Below are 20,845 nucleotides of genomic sequence, written 5' to 3'. Positions count from 1 at the left end.
TTTTCACTGTAAAACCGAGTTGGAGCTTGTACCTCCCCATATATATGTATGGAGTGGATTTGGCAACTGAAAAGAAACTTTGTGTTCCCTTCAAGCTAGGTGAAGAACGGCTTTCACACACACTTATCTCTAAGAACTGAGCATGTGGAGAGACGTTCGTTCATCCAGCACAAAGGAAACTGGTTGCATGAGAAACACTTATTCTAGTTTCTCAGTCTGTTTCCTAGTGCCGGTTTGAAGTGCCTGCCGTTTTCACTGTAACACCGAGTTGGAGCTTGTACCTCCCCATATATATGTATGGAGTGGTGTTGGCAACTGAAAAGAAACTTCGTGTTCTCTTCAAGCTAAGTGAAGGACGGCTTTCACACACACTTATCTCTCAGAACTGAGCATGTGGAGAGACGTTCGTTCATCCAGCACAAAGGGAACGGGTTGCAGGAGAAATACTTTCTCTGGTTTCTCAGTCTGTTTCCTAGTGCCGGTTTGAAGTGCCTGCCTTTTTCACTGTAAAACCGAGTTGGAGCTTGTACCTCCCTATATGTATGTATGGATTGGAGTTGGCAACTGAAAAGAAACTTTGTGTTCCCTTCAAGCTAGTTGAAGGACGGCTTTCACACACACTTATCTTTCAAATCTGAGCATGTGGAGAGACTTTCGTTCATCCAGCACAAAGGGAACGGGTTGTAGGAGAATCAATTACTCTGGTTTCTCAGTCTGTTTCCTAGTGCCGGTTTGAAGTGCCTTCCGTTTTCACTGTAAAACCGAGTTGGAGATTGTACCACCCCATATATATGTATGGAGTGGAGCTGGCAACTGAACAGAATCTTTCTGTTCCCTTCAAACTAGGTGAAGGACGGCTTAAACACACACTTATCTCTCAGAACAGAGCATGTGGAGAGACGTTCGTAGATCCAGCACAAAGGGAACGGGTTGCAGGAGAAACACTTACTCTGCTTTCTCAGTCTGTTTCCTAGTGCCGGTTTGAAGTGCCTGCCAGTTTCACTGTAAAACCGAGTTGGAGCTTGTACCTCCCCATATATATGTATGGAGTGGAGTTAGCAACTGAAAAGAAACTTTGTTTTTCCTTCAAGCTAGGTGAAGGACGGCTTTCACACACACTTATCTCTCAGAACTGAGCATGTGGAGAGACGTTCGTTCATCCAGCACAAAGGGAACGGGTTGCAGGAGAAACACTTACTCTGGTTTCTCAGTCTGTTTCCTAGTGCCGCTTTGAAGTGCCTGCCGGTTTCACTGTAAAACTGAGTGGAGATTGTACCTCCCCATATATATGCAAGGATTGGATTTGGCAACTGAAAAGTAAATTTGTGTTTCCGTCAAGCTAGTTGGAGGACGGCTTTCACACACACTTATCTCTCAGAACTGAGCATGTGGAGAGACGTTCGTTCATCCAGCACAAAGGGAACGGGTTACAGGAGAAACACTTACTCTGGTTTCTCTGTCTGTTTCCTAGTACCGGTGGAAGTGACTGCCGTTTTCACTGTAAAAGCGAGTTGGAACTTTTACCTCCACATAAATATGTATGGAGTGGAGTTGTCAACTGAAAAGAAACTTTGTGTTCCCTTCAAGCTAGGTGAAGGACGGCTTTCACACACAGTTATCTCTCAGAACTGAGCATGTGGAGAGACGTTCGTTCATCCAGCACAAAGGGAACGGGTTGCAGGAGAAACACTTACTCTGCTTTCTCAGTCTGTTTCCTAGTGCCGGTTGGAAGTGCCTGCCAGTTTCACTGTAAAACCGAGTTGGAGCTTGTACCTCCCCATATATATGTATGGAGTGGAGTTAGCAACTGAAAAGAAACTTTGTGTTTCCTTCAAGCTAGGTGAAGGACGGCTTTCACACACACTTATCTCTCAGAACTGAGCATGTGGAGAGACGTTCGTTCATCCAGCACAAAGGGAACGGGTTGCAGGAGAAACTCTTACTCTGGTTTCTCAGTCTGTTTCCTAGTGCCGGTTTGAAGTGCCTGCCGTTTTCACTGTAAAACCGAGTTGGGTCTTGTACAGCCCCATATATATGTATGGAGTGGAGTTGGCAACTGAAAAGAAACTTTGTGTTCCCTTCAAGCTAGGTGAAGGACGGCTTTCACACACACTTATCTATCAGAACTGAGCATGTGGAGAGACGTTCGTTTATCCAGCACAAAGGAAACGGTTTGCAGGAGAAACAATTTCTCTGGTTTCTCAGTCTGTTTCCTAGTGCCGGTTTGAAGTGCCTGCCTTTTTCACTATAACACAGAGTTGGAGCTTGTACCTCCCCCTATATATGTATGGAGTGGAGTTGGCAACTGAAAAGAAAATTTGTGTTCCCTTCAAGCTAGGTGAAGGACGGTTTTCACACACACCTATCTCTCAGAACTGATCATGTTGAGAGACGTTCGTTTATCCAGCACAAAGGGAACTGGTTGCAGGAGAAACACTTACTCTGGTTTCTCATTCTGTTTCCTAGTGCCGGTTTCAAGTGCCTGCCTTTTTCACTATAACACAGATTTGGAGCTTGTACCTCCCCCTATATATGTATGGAGTGGAGTTGGCAACTGAAAAGAAAATTTGTGTTCCCTTCAAGCTAGGTAAAGGACGGCTTTCACACACACTTATCTCTCAGAACTGAGCATGTGGAGAGACGTTCGTTCATCCAGCACAAAGGGAACCTGTTGCAGGAGAAACACTAACTCTGGTTTCTCAGTCTGTTTCCTAGTGCCGGTTTGAAGTGCCTGCCGTTTTCACTGTAAAACCGAGTTGGGGCTTGTACAGCCCCATATATATGTATGGAGTGGAGTTGGCAACTGAAAAGAAACTTTGTGTTCCCTTCAAGCTAGGTGAAGGACGGCTTTCACACACACTTATCTCTCAGAACTGAGCATGTGGAGAGACGTTCGTTTATCCAGCACAAAGGAAACGGTTTGCAGGAGAAACACTTACTCTGGTTTCTCAGTCTGTTTCCTAGTGCCGGTTTGAAGTGCCTGCCGTTTTCACTGTAAAACCGAGTTGGGGCTTGTACAGCCCCATATATATGTATGGAGTGGAGTTGGCAACTGAAAAGAAAATTTGTGTTCCCTTCAAGCTAGGTGAAGGACGGCTTTCACACACACTTATCTCTCAGAACTGAGCATGTGGAGAGACGTTCGTTTATCCAGCACAAAGGGAACTGGTTGCAGGAGAAACACTTACTCTGGTTTCTCAGTCTGTTTCCTAGTGCCGGTTTGAAGTGCCTGCCTTTTTCACTATAACACAGAGTTGGAGCTTGTACCTCCCCCTATATATGTATGGAGTGGAGTTGGCAACTGAAAAGAAAATTTGTGTTCCCTTCAAGCTAGGTAAAGGACGGCTTTCACACACACTTATCTCTCAGAACTGAGCATGTGGAGAGACGTTCGTTCATCCAGCACAAAGGGAACCGTTTGCTGGGGAAACACTTACTCTGGTTTCTCAGTCTGTTTCCTAGTGCCGGTTTGAAGTGCCTGCCGTTTTCACTGTAAAACCGAGTTGGAGCTTGTACCTCCCCATATATATGTATGGAGTGGAGTTGGCAACTGAAATGAAACTTTGTGTTCCCTTCAAGCTAGGTGAAGAACGGCTTTCACACACACTTATCTCTAAGAACTGAGCATGTGGAGAGACGTTCGTTCATCCAGCACAAAGGAAACGGGTTGCAGGAGAAACACTTATTCTGGTTTCTCAGTCTGTTTCCTAGTGCCGGTTTGAAGTGCCTGCCGTTTTCACTGTAACACCGAGTTGGAGCTTGTACCTCCCCATATATATGTATGGAGTGGAGTTGGCAACTGAAAAGAAACTTTGTGTTCCCTTCAAGCTAGGTGAAGGACGGCTTTCACACACACTTATCTCTCAGAACTGAGCATGTGGAGAGACTTTCTTTCATCCAGCACAAAGGGAACGGGTTGCAGGAGAAACACTTACTCTGGTTTCTCAGTCTGTTTCCTAGTGCCGGTTTGAAGTGCCTGCCGTTTTCACTGTAAAACCGAGTTGGAGCTTGTACCTCCCCATATATATGTATGGAGTGGTGTTGGCAACTGAAAAGAAACTTCGTGTTCTCTTCAAGCTAAGTGAAGGACGGCTTTCACACACACTTATCTCTCAGAACTGAGCATGTGGAGAGACGTTCGTTCATCCAGCACAAAGGGAACGGGTTGCAGGAGAAACACTTACTCTGGTTTCTCAGTCTGTTTCCTAGTGCCGGTTGGAAGTGCCTGCCGTTTTCACTGTAAAACCGAGTTGGAGCTTGTACCTCCCCGTATATATGTATGGAGTGGAGTTGGCAACTGAAAAGAAATTTTGTGTTCCCTTCAAGCTAGGTGAAGGACGGCTTTCACGCACACTTATCTCTCAGAACTTAGCATGTGGAGAGACTTTCGTTCATCCAGCACAAAGGGAATGGTTTGCAGGAGAAACACTTACTCTGGTTTCTCAGTCTGTTTCCTAGTGTCGGTTTGAAGTGCCTGCCGTTTTCACTGTAAAATCGAGTTGGAGCTTGTACCTCCCCATATATATGTATGGAGTGGACTTGGCAACTGAAAAGAAACTTTGTGTTCCCTTCAAGCTAGGTGAAGGACGGCTTTCACACACACTTATCTCTCAGAACTGAGCATATGGAGAGAAGTTCGTTCATCCAGCACAATGGGAACGGGTTGCAGGAGAAACACTTTCTCAGGTTTCTCAGTCTGTTTCCTACTGCCGGTTTGAAGTGCCTGCCTTTTTCACTGTAAAACCGAGTTGGAGCTTGTACCTCCCTATATGTATGTATGGATTGGAGTTGGCAACTAAAAGAAACTTTGTGTTCCCTTCAAGGTAGGTGAAGGACGGCTTTCACACACACTTATCTTTCAGAACTGAGCATGTGGAGAGACGTTCGTTCATCCAGCACAAAGGGAACGGGTTGTAGGAGAAACAATTACTCTGGTTTCTCAGTCTGTTTCCTAGTGCCGGTTTGAAGTGCCTGCCGTTTTCACTGTAAAACCGAGTTGGAGATTGTACCACCCCATATATATGTATGGAGTGGAGCTGGCAACTGAACAGAATCTTTCTGTTCCCTTCAAACTAGGTGAAGGACGGCTTAAACACACACTTAACTCTCAGAACAGAGCATGTGGAGAGACGTTCGTTGATCCAGCACAAAGGGAACGGGATGCAGGAGAAACACTTACTCTGCTTTCTCAGTCTGTTTCCTAGTGCCGGTTGGAAGTGCCTGCCAGTTTCACTGTAAAACCGAGTTGGAGCTTGTACCTCCCCATATATATGTATGGAGTGGAGTTAGCAACTGAAAAGAAACTTTGTGTTTCCTTCAAGCTAGGTGAAGGACGGCTTTCACACACACTTATCTCTCAGAACTGAGCATGTGGAGAGACGTTCGTTCATCCAGCACAAAGGGAACGGGTTGCAGGAGAAACTCTTACTCTGGTTTCTCAGTCTGTTTCCTAGTGCCGGTTTGAAGTGCCTGCCGTTTTCACTGTAAAACCGAGTTGGGTCTTGTACAGCCCCATATATATGTATGGAGTGGAGTTGGCAACTGAAAAGAAACTTTGTGTTCCCTTCAAGCTAGGTGAAGGACGGCTTTCACACACACTTATCTATCAGAACTGAGCATGTGGAGAGACGTTCGTTTATCCAGCACAAAGGAAACGGTTTGCAGGAGAAACAATTTCTCTGGTTTCTCAGTCTGTTTCCTAGTGCCGGTTTGAAGTGCCTGCCTTTTTCACTATAACACAGAGTTGGAGCTTGTACCTCCCCCTATATATGTATGGAGTGGAGTTGGCAACTGAAAAGAAAATTTTTGTTCCCTTCAAGCTAGGTGAAGGACGGTTTTCACACACACCTATCTCTCAGAACTGATCATGTGGAGAGACGTTCGTTTATCCAGCACAAAGGGAACTGGTTGCAGGAGAAACACTTACTCTGGTTTCTCATTCTGTTTCCTAGTGCCGGTTTCAAGTGCCTGCCTTTTTCACTATAACACAGATTTGGAGCTTGTACCTCCCCCTATATATGTATGGAGTGGAGTTGGCAACTGAAAAGAAAATTTGTGTTCCCTTCAAGCTAGGTAAAGGACGGCTTTCACACACACTTATCTCTCAGAACTGAGCATGTGGAGAGACGTTCGTTCATCCAGCACAAAGGGAACCGGTTGCAGGAGAAACACTAACTCTGGTTTCTCAGTCTGTTTCCTAGTGCCGGTTTGAAGTGCCTGCCGTTTTCACTGTAAAACCGAGTTGGGGCTTGTACAGCCCCATATATATGTATGGAGTGGAGTTGGCAACTGAAAAGAAACTTTGTGTTCCCTTCAAGCTAGGTGAAGGACGGCTTTCACACACACTTATCTCTCAGAACTGAGCATGTGGAGAGACGTTCGTTTATCCAGCACAAAGGAAACGGTTTGCAGGAGAAACACTTACTCTGGTTTCTCAGTCTGTTTCCTAGTGCCGGTTTGAAGTGCCTGCCGTTTTCACTGTAAAACCGAGTTGGGGCTTGTACAGCCCCATATATATGTATGGAGTGGAGTTGGCAACTGAAAAGAAAATTTGTGTTCCCTTCAAGCTAGGTGAAGGACGGCTTTCACACACACTTATCTCTCAGAACTGAGCATGTGGAGAGACGTTCGTTTATCCAGCACAAAGGGAACTGGTTGCAGGAGAAACACTTACTCTGGTTTCTCAGTCTGTTTCCTAGTGCCGGTTTGAAGTGCCTGCCTTTTTCACTATAACACAGAGTTGGAGCTTGTACCTCCCCCTATATATGTATGGAGTGGATTTGGCAACTGAAAAGAAAATTTGTGTTCCCTTCAAGCTAGGTAAAGGACGGCTTTCACACACACTTATCTCTCAGAACTGAGCATGTGGAGAGACGTTCGTTCATCCAGCACAAAGGGAACCGTTTGCTGGAGAAACACTTACTCTGGTTTCTCAGTCTGTTTCCTAGTGCCGGTTTGAAGTGCCTGCCGTTTTCACTGTAAAACCGAGTTGGGGCTTGTACAGCCCCATATATATGTATGGAGTGGAGTTGGCAACTGAAAAGAAACTTTGTGTTCCCTTCAAGCTAGGTGAAGGACGACTTTCACACACACTTATCTCTCAGAACTGAGCATGTGGAGAGACGATCGTTTATCCAGCACAAAGGAAACGGGTTGCAGGAGAAACACTTACTCTGGTTTCTCAGTCTGTTTCCTAGTGCCGGTTTGAAGTGCATGCCGTTTTCACTTTAAAACCGAGTTGGGGCTTGTACAGCCCCATATATATGTATGGAGTGGAGTTGGAAACTGAAAAGAAATTTTGTGTTCCCTTCAAGCTAGGTGAAGGACGGCTTTCACACACACTTATCTCTCAGAACTGAGCATGTGGAGAGACGTTCATTCATCCAGCACAAAGGGAACGGGTTGCAGGAGAAACACTTACTCTGGTTTCTCAGTTTGTTTCCTAGTGCCGCTTTGAAGTGCCTGCCGTTTTCACTGTAAAACTGAGTGGAGATGTACCTCCCCATATATATGCAAGGAGTGGAGTTGGCAAATGAAAAGTAAATTTGTGTTTCCGTCAAGCTATTTGAAGGACGGCTTTCACACACACTTATCTCTCAGAACTGAGCATGTGGAGAGACGTTCGTTCATCCAGCACAAAGGGAACGGGTTACAGGAGAAACACTTACTCTGGTTTCTCTGTCTGTTTCCTAGTACCGGTGGAAGTGACTGCCGTTTTCACTGTAAAAGCGAGTTGGAACTTTTACCTCCACATATATATGTATGGAGTGGAGTTGTCTACTGAAAAGAAACTTTGTGTTCCCTTCAAGCTAGGTGAAGAACGGCTTTCACACACACTTATCTCTCAGAACTGAGCATGTGGAGAGACGTTCGTTCATCCAGCACAAAGGGAACCGGTTGCAGGAGAAACACTTACTCTGGTTTTTCAGTCTGTTTCCTAGTGCCGGTTTGAAGTGCCTGCCGTTTTCACTTTAAAACCGAGTTGGGGCTTGTACAGCCCCATATATATGTATGGAGTGGAGTTGGCAACTGAAAAGAAATTTTGTGTTCCCTTCAAGCTAGGTGAAGGACGGCTTTCACACACACTTATCTCTCAGAACTGAGCATGTGGAGAGACGTTCGTTCATCCAGCACAAAGGGAAAGGGTTGCAGGAGAAACACTTACTCTGGTTTCTCAGTCTGTTTCCTAGTGCCGGTTTGAAGTGCCTGCCGTTTTCACTGTAACACAGAGTTGGTGCTTGTACCTCCCCCTATATATGTATGGAGTGGAGTTGGCAACTGAAAAGAAACTTTGTGTTCCCTTCAAGCTAGGTGAAGGACGGCTTTCACACACACTTATCTCTGAGAACTGAGCATGTGGAGAGACGTTCGTTCATCCAGCACAAAGGGAACGGTTTGCAGGAGAAACACTTACTCTGGTTTCTCAGTCTGTTTCCTAGTGCCGGTTTGAAGTGCCTGCCGTTTTCACTTTAAAACCGAGTTGGGGCTTGTACAGCCCCATATATATGTATGGAGTGGAGTTGGCAACTGAAAAGAAACTTTGTGTTCCCTTCAAGCTAGGTGAAGGACGGATTTCACACACACTTATCTCTCAGAACTGAGCATGTGGAGAGACGTTCGTTCATCCAGCACAAAGGGAACGGTTTGCAGGAGAAACACTTACTCTGGTTTCTCAGTCTGTTTCCTAGTGCCGGTTTGAAGTGCCTGCCGTTTTCACTGTAAAACCGAGTTGGAGCTTGTACCTCCCCATATATATGTATGGAGTGGAGTTGGCACCTGAAAAGAAACTTTGTGTTCCCTTCAAGCTAGGTGAAGGACGGCTTTCACACACACTTATCCCTCAGAACTGAGCATGTGGAGAGACGTTCGTTCATCCAGCACAAAGGGAACGGGTTGCAGGAGATACACTTACTCTGGTTTCTCAGTCTTTTTCCTAGTGCCGGTCTGAATTGCCTGCCGTTTTCAATGTAAAACCGAGTTGGAGCTTGTACCTCCCCATATATATGTATGGAATGGAGCTGGCAAATGAAAAGAAACTTTGTGTTCCCTTCAAGCTAGGTGAAGGACGGCTTTCACACACACTTATCTCTCAGAACTGAGCATGTGGAGAGACGTTCGTTCATCCAGCACAAAGGGAACGGGTTGCAGGAGAAACACTTACTCTGGTTTCTCTGTTTGTTTCCTAGTACCGGTGGAAGAGACTGCCGTTTTCACTGTAAAAGCGAGTTGGAACTTTTACCTCCCCATATATATTTATGGAGTGGAGTTGGCAACTGAAAAGAAACTTTGTGTTCCCTTCAAGCTAGGTGAAGGACGGCTTTCACACACACTTATCTCTCAGAACTGAGTATGTGGAGAGACGTTCGTTCATCCAGCACAAAGGGAACGTGTTGCAGGAGAAACACTTACTCTGGTTTCTCAGTCTGTTTCCTTGTGCCGGTTGGAAGTGCCTCCCGTTTTCACTGTAAAACCGAGTTGGAGCTTGTACCTCCCCATATATATGTATGGAGTGGAGTTGGCAACTGAAAAGAAACTTTGTGTTCCCTTCAAACTAGGTGAAGGACGGCTTTCACACACACTTATCTCTCAGAACTGAGCATGTGGAGAGACGTTCGTTCATCCATCACAAAGGGAACGGGTTGCAGGAGAAACACTTACTCTGGTTTCTCAGTCTGTTTCCTAGTGCCAGTTTGAAGGGCCTGTCGTTTTCACTGTAAAACTGAGTTGGAGCTTGTACCAGCCCATATATATGTATGGAGTGGAGTTTGCCACTGAAAAGAAACTTTGTGTTCCCTTCAAGCTAGGTGAAGGCCGGCTTTCACACACACTTATCTCTCAGAACTGAGCATGTGGAGAGACGTTCGTTTATCCAGCACAAAGGAAACTGTTTGCAGGAGAAACACTTACTCTGGTTTCTCAGTCTGTTTCCAAGTGCCGGTTTGAAGTGCCTGCCTTTTTCACTATAACACAGAGTTGGAGCTTGTACCTCCCCCTATATATGTATGGAGTGGAGTTGGCAACTGAAAAGAAAATTTGTGTTCCCTTCAAGCTAGGTGAAGGACGGCTTTCACACACACTTATCTCTCAGAACTGAGCATGTGGAGAGACGTTCGTTTATCCAGCACAAAGGGAACTGGTTGCAGGAGAAACACTTACTCTGGTTTCTCAGTCTGTTTCCTAGTGCCGGTTTTAAGTGCCTGCCGTTTTCACTGTAACACAGAGTTGGTGCTTGTACCTCCCCCTATATATGTATGGAGTGGAGTTGGCAACTGAAAAGAAACTTTGTGTTCCCTTCAAGCTAGGTGAAGGACGGCTTTCACACACACTTATCTCTGAGAACTGAGCATGTGGAGAGACGTTCGTTCATCCAGCACAAAGGGAACGGGTTGCAGGAGAAACACTTACTCTGGTTTCTCTGTTTGTTTCCTAGTACCGGTGGAAGAGACTGCCGTTTTCACTGTAAAAGCGAGTTGGAACTTTTACCTCCCCATATATATTTATGGAGTGGAGTTGGCAACTGAAAAGAAACTTTGTGTTCCCTTCAAGCTAGGTGAAGGACGGCTTTCACACACACTTATCTCTCAGAACTGAGCATGTGGAGAGACGTTCGTTCATCCAGCACAAAGGGAAAGGGTTGCAGGAGAAACACTTACTCTGGTTTCTCAGTCTGTTTCCTAGTGCCGGTTTTAAGTGCCTGCCGTTTTCACTCTAACACAGAGTTGGTGCTTGTACCTCCCCCTATATATGTATGGAGTGGAGTTGGCAACTGAAAAGAAACTTTGTGTTCCCTTCAAGCTAGGTGAAGGACGGCTTTCACACACACTTATCTCTGAGAACTGAGCATGTGGAGAGACGTTCGTTCATCCAGCACAAAGGGAACGTGTTGCAGGAGAAACACTTACTCTGGTTTCTCTGTTTGTTTCCTAGTACCGGTGGAAGAGACTGCCGTTTTCACTGTAAAAGCGAGTTGGAACTTTTACCTCCCCATATATATTTATGGAGTGGAGTTGGCAACTGAAAAGAAACTTTGTGTTCCCTTCAAGCTAGGTGAAGGACGGCTTTCACACACACTTATCTCTCAGAACTGAGCATGTGGAGAGACGTTCGTTCATCCAGCACAAAGGGAACGGGTTGCAGGAGAAACACTTACTCTGGTTTCTCTGTTTGTTTCCTAGTACCGGTGGAAGAGACTGCCGTTTTCACTGTAAAAGCGAGTTGGAACTTTTACCTCCCCATATATATTTATGGAGTGGAGTTGGCAACTGAAAAGAAACTTTGTGTTCCCTTCAAGCTAGGTGAAGGACGGCTTTCACACACACTTATCTCTCAGAACTGAGTATGTGGAGAGACGTTCGTTCATCCAGCACAAAGGGAACGTGTTGCAGGAGAAACACTTACTCTGGTTTCTCAGTCTGTTTCCTTGTGCCGGTTGGAAGTGCCTCCCGTTTTCACTGTAAAACCGAGTTGGAGCTTGTACCTCCCCATATATATGTATGGAGTGGAGTTGGCAACTGAAAAGAAACTTTGTGTTCCCTTCAAACTAGGTGAAGGACGGCTTTCACACACACTTATCTCTCAGAACTGAGCATGTGGAGAGACGTTCGTTCATCCATCACAAAAGGAACGGGTTGCAGGAGAAACACTTACTCTGGTTTCTCAGTCTGTTTCCTAGTGCCTGTTTGAAGGGCCTGTCGTTTTCACTGTAAAACTGAGTTGGAGCTTGTACCACCCCATATATATGTATGGAGTGGAGTTTGCCACTGAAAAGAAACTTTGTGTTCCCTTCAAGCTAGGTGAAGGCCGGCTTTCACACACACTTATCTCTCAGAACTGAGCATGTGGAGAGACGTTCGTTTATCCAGCACAAAGGAAACTGTTTTTCAGGAGAAACACTTACTCTGGTTTCTCAGTCTGTTTCCAAGTGCCGGTTTGAAGTGCCTGCCTTTTTCACTATAACACAGAGTTGGAGCTTGTACCTCCCCCTATATATGTATGGAGTGGAGTTGGCAACTGAAAAGAAAATTTGTGTTCCCTTCAAGCTAGGTGAAGGACGGCTTTCACACACACTTATCTCTCAGAACTGAGCATGTGGAGAGACGTTCGTTTATCCAGCACAAAGGGAACTGGTTGCAGGAGAAACACTTACTCTCGTTTCTCAGTCTGTTTCCTAGTGCCGGTTTGAAGTGCCTGCCTTTTTCACTATAACACAGAGTTGGAGCTTGTACCTCCCCCTATATATGTATGGAGTGGAGTTGGCAACTGAAAAGAAATTTTGTGTTCCCTTCAAGCTAGGTAAAGGACGGCTTTCACACACACTTATCTCTCAGAACTGAGCATGTGGAGAGACGTTCGTTCATCCAGCACAAAGGGAACCGGTTGCAGGAGAAACACTTACTCTGGTTTTTCAGTCTGTTTCCTAGTGCCGGTTTGAAGTGCCTGCCGTTTTCACTTTAAAACCGAGTTGGGGCTTGTACAGCCCCATATATTGTATGGAGTGGAGTTGGCAACTGAAAAGAAATTTTGTGTTCCCTTCAAGCTAGGTGAAGGACGGCTTTCACACACACTTATCTCTCAGAACTGAGCATGTGGAGAGACGTTCGTTCATCCAGCACAAAGGGAAAGGGTTGCAGGAGAAACACTTACTCTGGTTTCTCAGTCTGTTTCCTAGTGCCGGTTTTAAGTGCCTGCCGCTTTCACTGTAACACAGAGTTGGTGCTTGTACCTCCCCCTATATATGTATGGAGTGGAGTTGGCAACTGAAAAGAAACTTTGTGTTCCCTTCAAGCTAGGTGAAGGACGGCTTTCACACACACTTATCTCTGAGAACTGAGCATGTGGAGAGACGTTCGTTCATCCAGCACAAAGGGAACGGTTTGCAGGAGAAACACTTTCTCTGGTTTCTCAGTCTGTTTCCTAGTGCCGGTTTGAAGTGCCTGCCGTTTTCACTGTAAAACCGAGTTGGGGCTTGTACAGCCCCATATATATGGATGGAGTGGAGTTGGCAACTGAAAAGAAACTTTGTGTTCCCTTCAAGCTAGGTGAAGGACGGATTTCACACACACTTATCTCTCAGAACTGAGCATGTGGAGAGACGTTCGTTCATCCAGCACAAAGGGAACGGTTTGCAGGAGAAACACTTACTCTGGTTTCTCAGTCTGTTTCGTAGTGCCGGTTTGAAGTGCCTGCCGTTTTCACTGTAAAACCGAGTTGGAGCTTGTACCTCCCCATATATATGTATGGAGTGGAGTTGGCAACTGAAAAGAAACTTTGTGTTCCCTTCAAGCTAGGTGAAGGACGGCTTTCACACACACTTATCCCTCAGAACTGAGCATGTGGAGAGACGTTCGTTCATCCAGCACAAAGGGAACGGGTTGCAGGAGATACACTTACTCTGGTTTCTCAGTCTTTTTCCTAGTGCCGGTCTGAAGTGCCTGCCGTTTTCAATGTAAAACCGAGTTGGAGCTTGTACCTCCCCATATATATGTATGGAGTGGATTTGGCAAATGAAAAGAAACTTTGTGTTCCCTTCAAGCTAGGTGAAGGACGGCTTTCACACACACTTATCTCTCAGAACTGAGCATGTGGAGAGACGTTCGTTCATCCAGCACAAAGGGAACGGGTTGCAGGAGAAACACTTACTCTGGTTTCTCTGTTTGTTTCCTAGTACCGGTGGAAGAGACTGCCGTTTTCACTGTAAAAGCGAGTTGGAACTTTTACCTCCCCATATATATTTATGGAGTGGAGTTGGCAACTGAAAAGAAACTTTGTGTTCCCTTCAAGCTAGGTGAAGGACGGCTTTCACACACACTTATCTCTCAGAACTGAGTATGTGGAGAGACGTTCGTTCATCCAGCACAAAGGGAACGTGTTGCAGGAGAAACACTTACTCTGGTTTCTCAGTCTGTTTCCTTGTGCCGGTTGGAAGTGCCTCCCGTTTTCACTGTAAAACCGAGTTGGAGCTTGTACCTCCCCATATATATGTATGGAGTGGAGTTGGCAACTGAAAAGAAACTTTGTGTTCCCTTCAAACTAGGTGAAGGACGGCTTTCACACACACTTATCTCTCAGAACTGAGCATGTGGAGAGACGTTCGTTCATCCATCACAAAGGGAACGGGTTGCAGGAGAAACACTTACTCTGGTTTCTCAGTCTGTTTCCTAGTGCCAGTTTGAAGGGCCTGTCGTTTTCACTGTAAAACTGAGTTGGAGCTTGTACCACCCCATATATATGTATGGAGTGGAGTTTGCCACTGAAAAGAAACTTTGTGTTCCCTTCAAGCTAGGTGAAGGCCGGCTTTCACACACACTTATCTCTCAGAACTGAGCATGTGGAGAGACGTTCGTTCATACAGCACAAAGGAACGGGTTGCAGGAGAAACACTTACTCTGGTTTCTCAGTCTGATTCCTAGTGCCGGTTTGAAGTGCCTGCCGTTTTCACTGTACAACCGAGTTGGAGCTTGTACCTCAACATATATATGTATGGAATGGAGCTGGCAACTGAAAAGAAAATTTATGTTCCCTTCAAGCTAGGTGAAGGACGGCTTTCACACACACTTATCTCTCAGAACTGAGCATGTGGAGAGACGTTCGTTCATCCAGCACAAAGGGAACGGGTTGCAGGAGAAACACTTACTCTGGTTTCTCAGTCTGTTTCCTAGTGCCGGTTGGAAGTGCCTGCCGTTTTCACTGTAAAATCGAGTTGGAGCTTGTACCTCCCCATATATATGTATGGAGTGGAGCTGGCAACTGAAAAGGAACTTTGTGTTCCCTTCAAGCTAGGTGAAGGACGGCTTTCACACACACTTATCTCTCAGAACTGAGCATGTGGAGAGACGTTCGTTCATCCAGCACAAAGGAAAGGGTTGCAGGAGAAACACTTACTCTGGTTTCTCAGTCTGTTTCCTAGTGCCGGTTTGAAGTGCCTGCCGTTTTCACTGTAAAACCGAGTTGGAGCTTGTACCTCCCCATATATATGTTTGGAGTGGATTTGGCAACTGAAAAGAAACTTTGTGTTCCCTTCAAGCTAGGTGAAGAACGGCTTTCACACACACTTATCTCTCAGAACTGAGCATGTGGAGAGACGTTCGTTCATCCAGCACAAAGGAAACTGGTTGCATGAGAAACACTTATTCTAGTTTCTCAGTCTGTTTCCTAGTGCCGGTTTGAAGTGCCTGCCGTTTTCACTGTAACACCGAGTTGGAGCTTGTACCTCCCCATATATATGTATGGAGTGGTGTTGGCAACTGAAAAGAAACTTCGTGTTCTCTTCAAGCTAAGTGAAGGAAGGCTTTCACACACACTTATCTCTCAGAACTGAGCATGTGGAGAGACGTTCGTTCATCCAGCACAAAGGGAACGGGTTGCAGGAGAAACACTTTCTCTGGTTTCTCAGTCTGTTTCCTAGTGCCGGTTTGAAGTGCCTGCCTTTTTCACTGTAAAACCGAGTTGGAGCTTGTACCTCCCTATATGTATGTATGGATTGGAGTTGGCAACTGAAAAGAAACTTTGTGTTCCCTTCAAGCTAGGTGAAGGACGGCTTTCACACACACTTATCTTTCAAATCTGAGCATGTGGAGAGACTTTCGTTCATCCAGCACAAAGGGAACGGGTTGTAGGAGAATCAATTACTCTGGTTTCTCAGTCTGTTTCCTAGTTCCGGTTTGAAGTGCCTGCCGTTTTCACTGTAAAACCGAGTTGGAGATTGTACCACCCCATTTATATGTATGGAGTGGAGCTGGCAACTGAACAGAATCTTTCTGTTCCCTTCAAACTAGGTGAAGGACGGCTTAAACACACACTTATCTCTCAGAACAGAGCATGTGGAGAGACGTTCGTAGATCCAGCACAAAGGGAACGGGTTGCAGGAGAAACACTTACTCTGGTTTCTCAGTCTGTTCCCTAGTGCCGGTTTGAAGTGCCTGCCAGTTTCACTGTAAAACCGAGTTGGAGCTTGTACCTCCCCATATATATGTATGGAGTGGAGTTAGCAACTGAAAAGAAACTTTGTTTTTCCTTCAAGCTAGGTGAAGGACAGCTTTCACACACACTTATCTCTCAGAACTGAGCATGTGGAGAGACGTTCGTTCATCCAGCACAAAGGGAACGGGTTGCAGGAGAAACACTTACTCTGGTTTCTCAGTCTGTTTCCTAGTGCCGGTTGGAAGTGCCTGCCGTTTTCACTGTAAAACCGAGTTGGAGCTTGTACGTTCCCATATATATGTATGGAGTGGAGTTGGCAACTGAAAAGAAACTTTGTGTTCCCTTCAAGCTAGGTGAAGGTCGGCTTTCACACACAATTATCTCTCAGAACTGAGCATGTACAGAGACGTTCGTTCATCCAGCACAAAGGAAACGGTTTGCAGGAGAAACAGTTACTCTGGTTTCTCATTCTGTTTCCTAGTGCCGGTTTGAAGTGCCTGCCGTTTTCACTTTAAAACCGAGTTGGGGCTTGTACAGCCCCATATATATGTATGGAGTGGAGTTGGCAACTGAAAAGAAATTTTGTGTTCCCTTCAAGCTAGGTGAAGGACGGCTTTCACACACACTTATCTCTCAGAACTGAGCATGTGGAGAGACGTTCGTTCATCCAGCACAAAGGGAAAGGGTTGCAGGAGAAACACTTACTCTGGTTTCTCAGTCTGTTTCCTAGTGCCGGTTTGAAGTGCCTGCCGTTTTCACTGTAACACAGAGTTGGTGCTTGTACCTCCCCCTATATATGTATGGAGTGGAGTTGGCAACTGAAAAGAAACTTTGTGTTCCCTTCAAGCTAGGTGAAGGACGGCTTTCACACACACTTATCTCTGAGAACTGAGCATGTGGAGAGACGTTCGTTCATCCAGCACAAAGGGAACGGTTTGCAGGAGAAACACTTACTCTGGTTTCTCAGTCTGTTTCCTAGTGCCGGTTTGAAGTGCCTGCCTTTTTCACTGTAAAACCGAGTTGGGGCTTGTACAGCCCCATATATATGTATGGAGTGGAGTTGGCAACTGAAAAGAAACTTTGTGTTCCCTTCAAGCTAGGTGAAGGACGGATTTCACACACACTTATCTCTCAGAACTGAGCATGTGGAGAGACGTTCGTTCATCCAGCACAAAGGGAACGGTTTGCAGGAGAAACACTTACTCTGGTTTCTCAGTCTGTTTCCTAGTGCCGGTTTGAAGTGCCTGCCGTTTTCACTGTAAAACCGAGTTGGAGCTTGTACCTCCCCATATATATGTATGGAGTGGAGTTGGCAACTGAAAAGAAACTTTGTGTTCCCTTCAAGCTAGGTGAAGGACGGCTTTCACACACACTTATCCCTCAGAACTGAGCATGTGGAGAGACGTTCGTTCATCCAGCACAAAGGGAATGGGTTGCAGGAGATACACTTACTCTGGTTTCTCAGTCTTTTTCCTAGTGCCGGTCTGAAGTGCCTGCGGTTTTCAATGTAAAACCGAGTTGGAGCTTGTACCTCCCCATATATATGTATGGAATGGAGCTGGCAAATGAAAAGAAACTTTGTGTTCCCTTCAAGCTAGGTGAAGGACGGCTTTCACACACACTTATCTCTCAGAACAGAGCATGTGGAGAGACGTTCGTTCATCCAGCACAAAGGGAACGGGTTGCAGGAGAAACACTTACTCTGGTTTCTCTGTTTGTTTCCTAGTACCGGTGGAAGAGACTGCCGTTTTCACTGTAAAAGCGAGTTGGAACTTTTACCTCCCCATATATATTTATGGAGTGGAGTTGGCAACTGAAAAGAAACTTTGTGTTCCCTTCAAGCTAGGTGAAGGACGGCTTTCACACACACTTATCTCTCAGAACTGAGTATGTGGAGAGACGTTCGTTCATCCAGCACAAAGGGAACGTGTTGCAGGAGAAACACTTACTCTGGTTTCTCAGTCTGTTTCCTTGTGCCGGTTGGAAGTGCCTCCCGTTTTCACTGTAAAACCGAGTTGGAGCTTGTACCTCCCCATATATATGTATGGAGTGGAGTTGGCAACTGAAAAGAAACTTTGTGTTCCCTTCAAACTAGGTGAAGGACGGCTTTCACACACACTTATCTCTCAGAACTGAGCATGTGGAGAGACGTTCGTTCATCCATCACAAAGGGAACGGGTTGCAGGAGAAACACTTACTCTGGTTTCTCAGTCTGTTTCCTAGTGCCAGTTTGAAGGGCCTGTCGTTTTCACTGTAAAACTGAGTTGGAGCTTGTACCACCCCATATATATGTATGGAGTGGAGTTTGCCACTGAAAAGAAACTTTGTGTTCCCTTCAAGCTAGGTGAAGGCCGGCTTTCACACACACTTATCTCTCAGAACTGAGCATGTGGAGAGACGTTCGTTCATACAGCACAAAGGAACGGGTTGCAGGAGAAACACTTACTCTGGTTTCTCAGTCTGATTCCTAGTGCCGGTTTGAAGTGCCTGCCGTTTTCACTGTACAACCGAGTTGGAGCTTGTACCTCCCCATATATATGTATGGAATGGAGCTGGCAACTGAAAAGAAAATTTATGTTCCCTTCAAGCTAGGTGAAGGACGGCTTTCACACACACTTATCTCTCAGAACTGAGCATGTGGAGAGACGTTCGTTCATCCAGCACAAAGGGAACGGGTTGCAGGAGAAACACTTACTCTGGTTTCTCAGTCTGTTTCCTAGTGCCGGTTGGAAGTGCCTGCCGTTTTCACTGTAAAATCGAGTTGGAGCTTGTACCTCCCCATATATATGTATGGAGTGGAGCTGGCAACTGAAAAGGAACTTTGTGTTCCCTTCAAGCTAGGTGAAGGACGGCTTTCACACACACTTATCTCTCAGAACTGAGCATGTGGAGAGACGTTCGTTCATCCAGCAAAAAGGAAAGGGTTGCAGGAGAAACACTTACTCTGGTTTCTCAGTCTGTTTCCTAGTGCCGGTTTGAAGTGCCTGCCGTTTTCACTGTAAAACCGAGTTGGAGCTTGTACCTCCCCATATATATGTTTGGAGTGGATTTGGCAACTGAAAAGAAACTTTGTGTTCCCTTCAAGCTAGGTGAAGAACGGCTTTCACACACACTTATCTCTAAGAACTGAGCATGTGGAGAGACGTTCGTTCATCCAGCACAAAGGAAACTGGTTGCATGAGAAACACTTATTCTAGTTTCTCAGTCTGTTTCCTAGTGCCGGTTTGAAGTGCCTGCCGTTTTCACTGTAACACCGAGTTGGAGCTTGTACCTCCCCATATATATGTATGGAGTGGTGTTGGCAACTGAAAAGAAACTTCGTGTTCTCTTCAAGCTAAGTGAAGGACGGCTTTCACACACACTTATCTCTCAGAACTGAGCATGTGGAGAGACGTTCGTTCATCCAGCACAAAGGGAACGGGTTGCAGGAGAAATACTTTCTCTGGTTTCTCAGTCTGTTTCCTAGTGCCGGTTTGAAGTGCCTGCCTTTTTCACTGTAAAACCGAGTTGGAGCTTGTACCTCCCTATATGTATGTATGGATTGGAGTTGGCAACTGAAAAGAAACTTTGTGTTCCCTTCAAGCTAGGTGAAGGCCGGCTTTCACACACACTTATCTTTCAAATCTGAGCATGTGGAGAGACTTTCGTTCATCCAGCACAAAGGGAACGGGTTGTAGGAAAATCAATTACTCTGGTTTCTCAGTCTGTTTCCTAGTGCCGGTTTGAAGTGCCTGCCGTTTTCACTGTAAAACCGAGTTGGAGATTGTACCACCCCATATATATGTATGGAGTGGAGCTGGCAACTGAACAGAATCTTTCTGTTCCCTTCAAACTAGGTGAAGGACGGCTTAAACACACACTTATCTCTCAGAACAGAGCATGTGGAGAGACGTTCGTAGATCCAGCACAATGGGAACGGGTTGCAGGAGAAACACTTACTCTGCTTTCTCAGTCTGTTTCCTAGTGCCGGTTTGAAGTGCTTGCCAGTTTCACTGTAAAACCGAGTTGGAGCTTGTACCTCCCCATATATATGTATGGAGTGGAGTTAGCAACTGAAAAGAAACTTTGTTTTTCCTTCAAGCTAGGTGAAGGACGGCTTTCACACACACTTATCTCTCAGAACTGAGCATGTGGAGAGACGTTCGTTCATCCAGCACAAAGGGAACGGGTTGCAGGAGAAACACTTACTCTGGTTTCTCAGTCTGTTTCCTAGTGCCGGTTGGAAGTGCCTGCCGTTTTCACTGTAAAACCGAGTTGGAGCTTGTACGTTCCCATATATATGTATGGAGTGGAGTTGGCAACTGAAAAGAAACTTTGTGTTCCCTTCAAGCTAGGTGAAGGTCGGCTTTCACACACAATTATCTCTCAGAACTGAGCATGTAGAGAGACGTTCGTTCATCCAGCACAAAGGAAACGGTTTGCAGGAGAAACAGTTACTCTGGTTTCTCATTCTGTTTCCTAGTGCCGGTTGGAAGTGCCTGTTGTTTTCACTGCAAAAACGAGTTGGAGCTTGTACCTCTCCATATATATGTATGGAGTGGATTTGGCAACTGAAAAGAAACTTTCTGTTCCCTTCAAGCTAGGTGAAGGACGGCTTTCACACACACTTATCTCTCAGAACTGGGCATGTGGAGAGACGTTCATTCATCCAGCACAAAGGGAACGGGTTGCAGGAGAAACACTTACTCTGGTTTCTCAGTCTGTTTCCTAGTGCCGCTTTGAAGTGCCTGCCGGTTTCACTGTAAAACTGAGTGGAGATTGTACCTCCCCATATATATGCAAGGATTGGAGTTGGCAACTGAAAAGTAAATTTGTGTTTCCGTCAAGCTAGTTGAAGGACGGCTTTCACACACACTTATCTCTCAGAACTGAGCATGTGGAGTGACGTTCCTAGATCCAGCACAAAGGGAACGGGTTACAGGAGAAA

This window comes from Vicugna pacos, chromosome 11 (assembly GCF_048564905.1).
Source record: "Vicugna pacos chromosome 11, VicPac4, whole genome shotgun sequence".
Taxonomy (NCBI): domain Eukaryota; kingdom Metazoa; phylum Chordata; class Mammalia; order Artiodactyla; family Camelidae; genus Vicugna; species Vicugna pacos.
Note: the sequence above shows the minus strand (reverse complement) of the source record.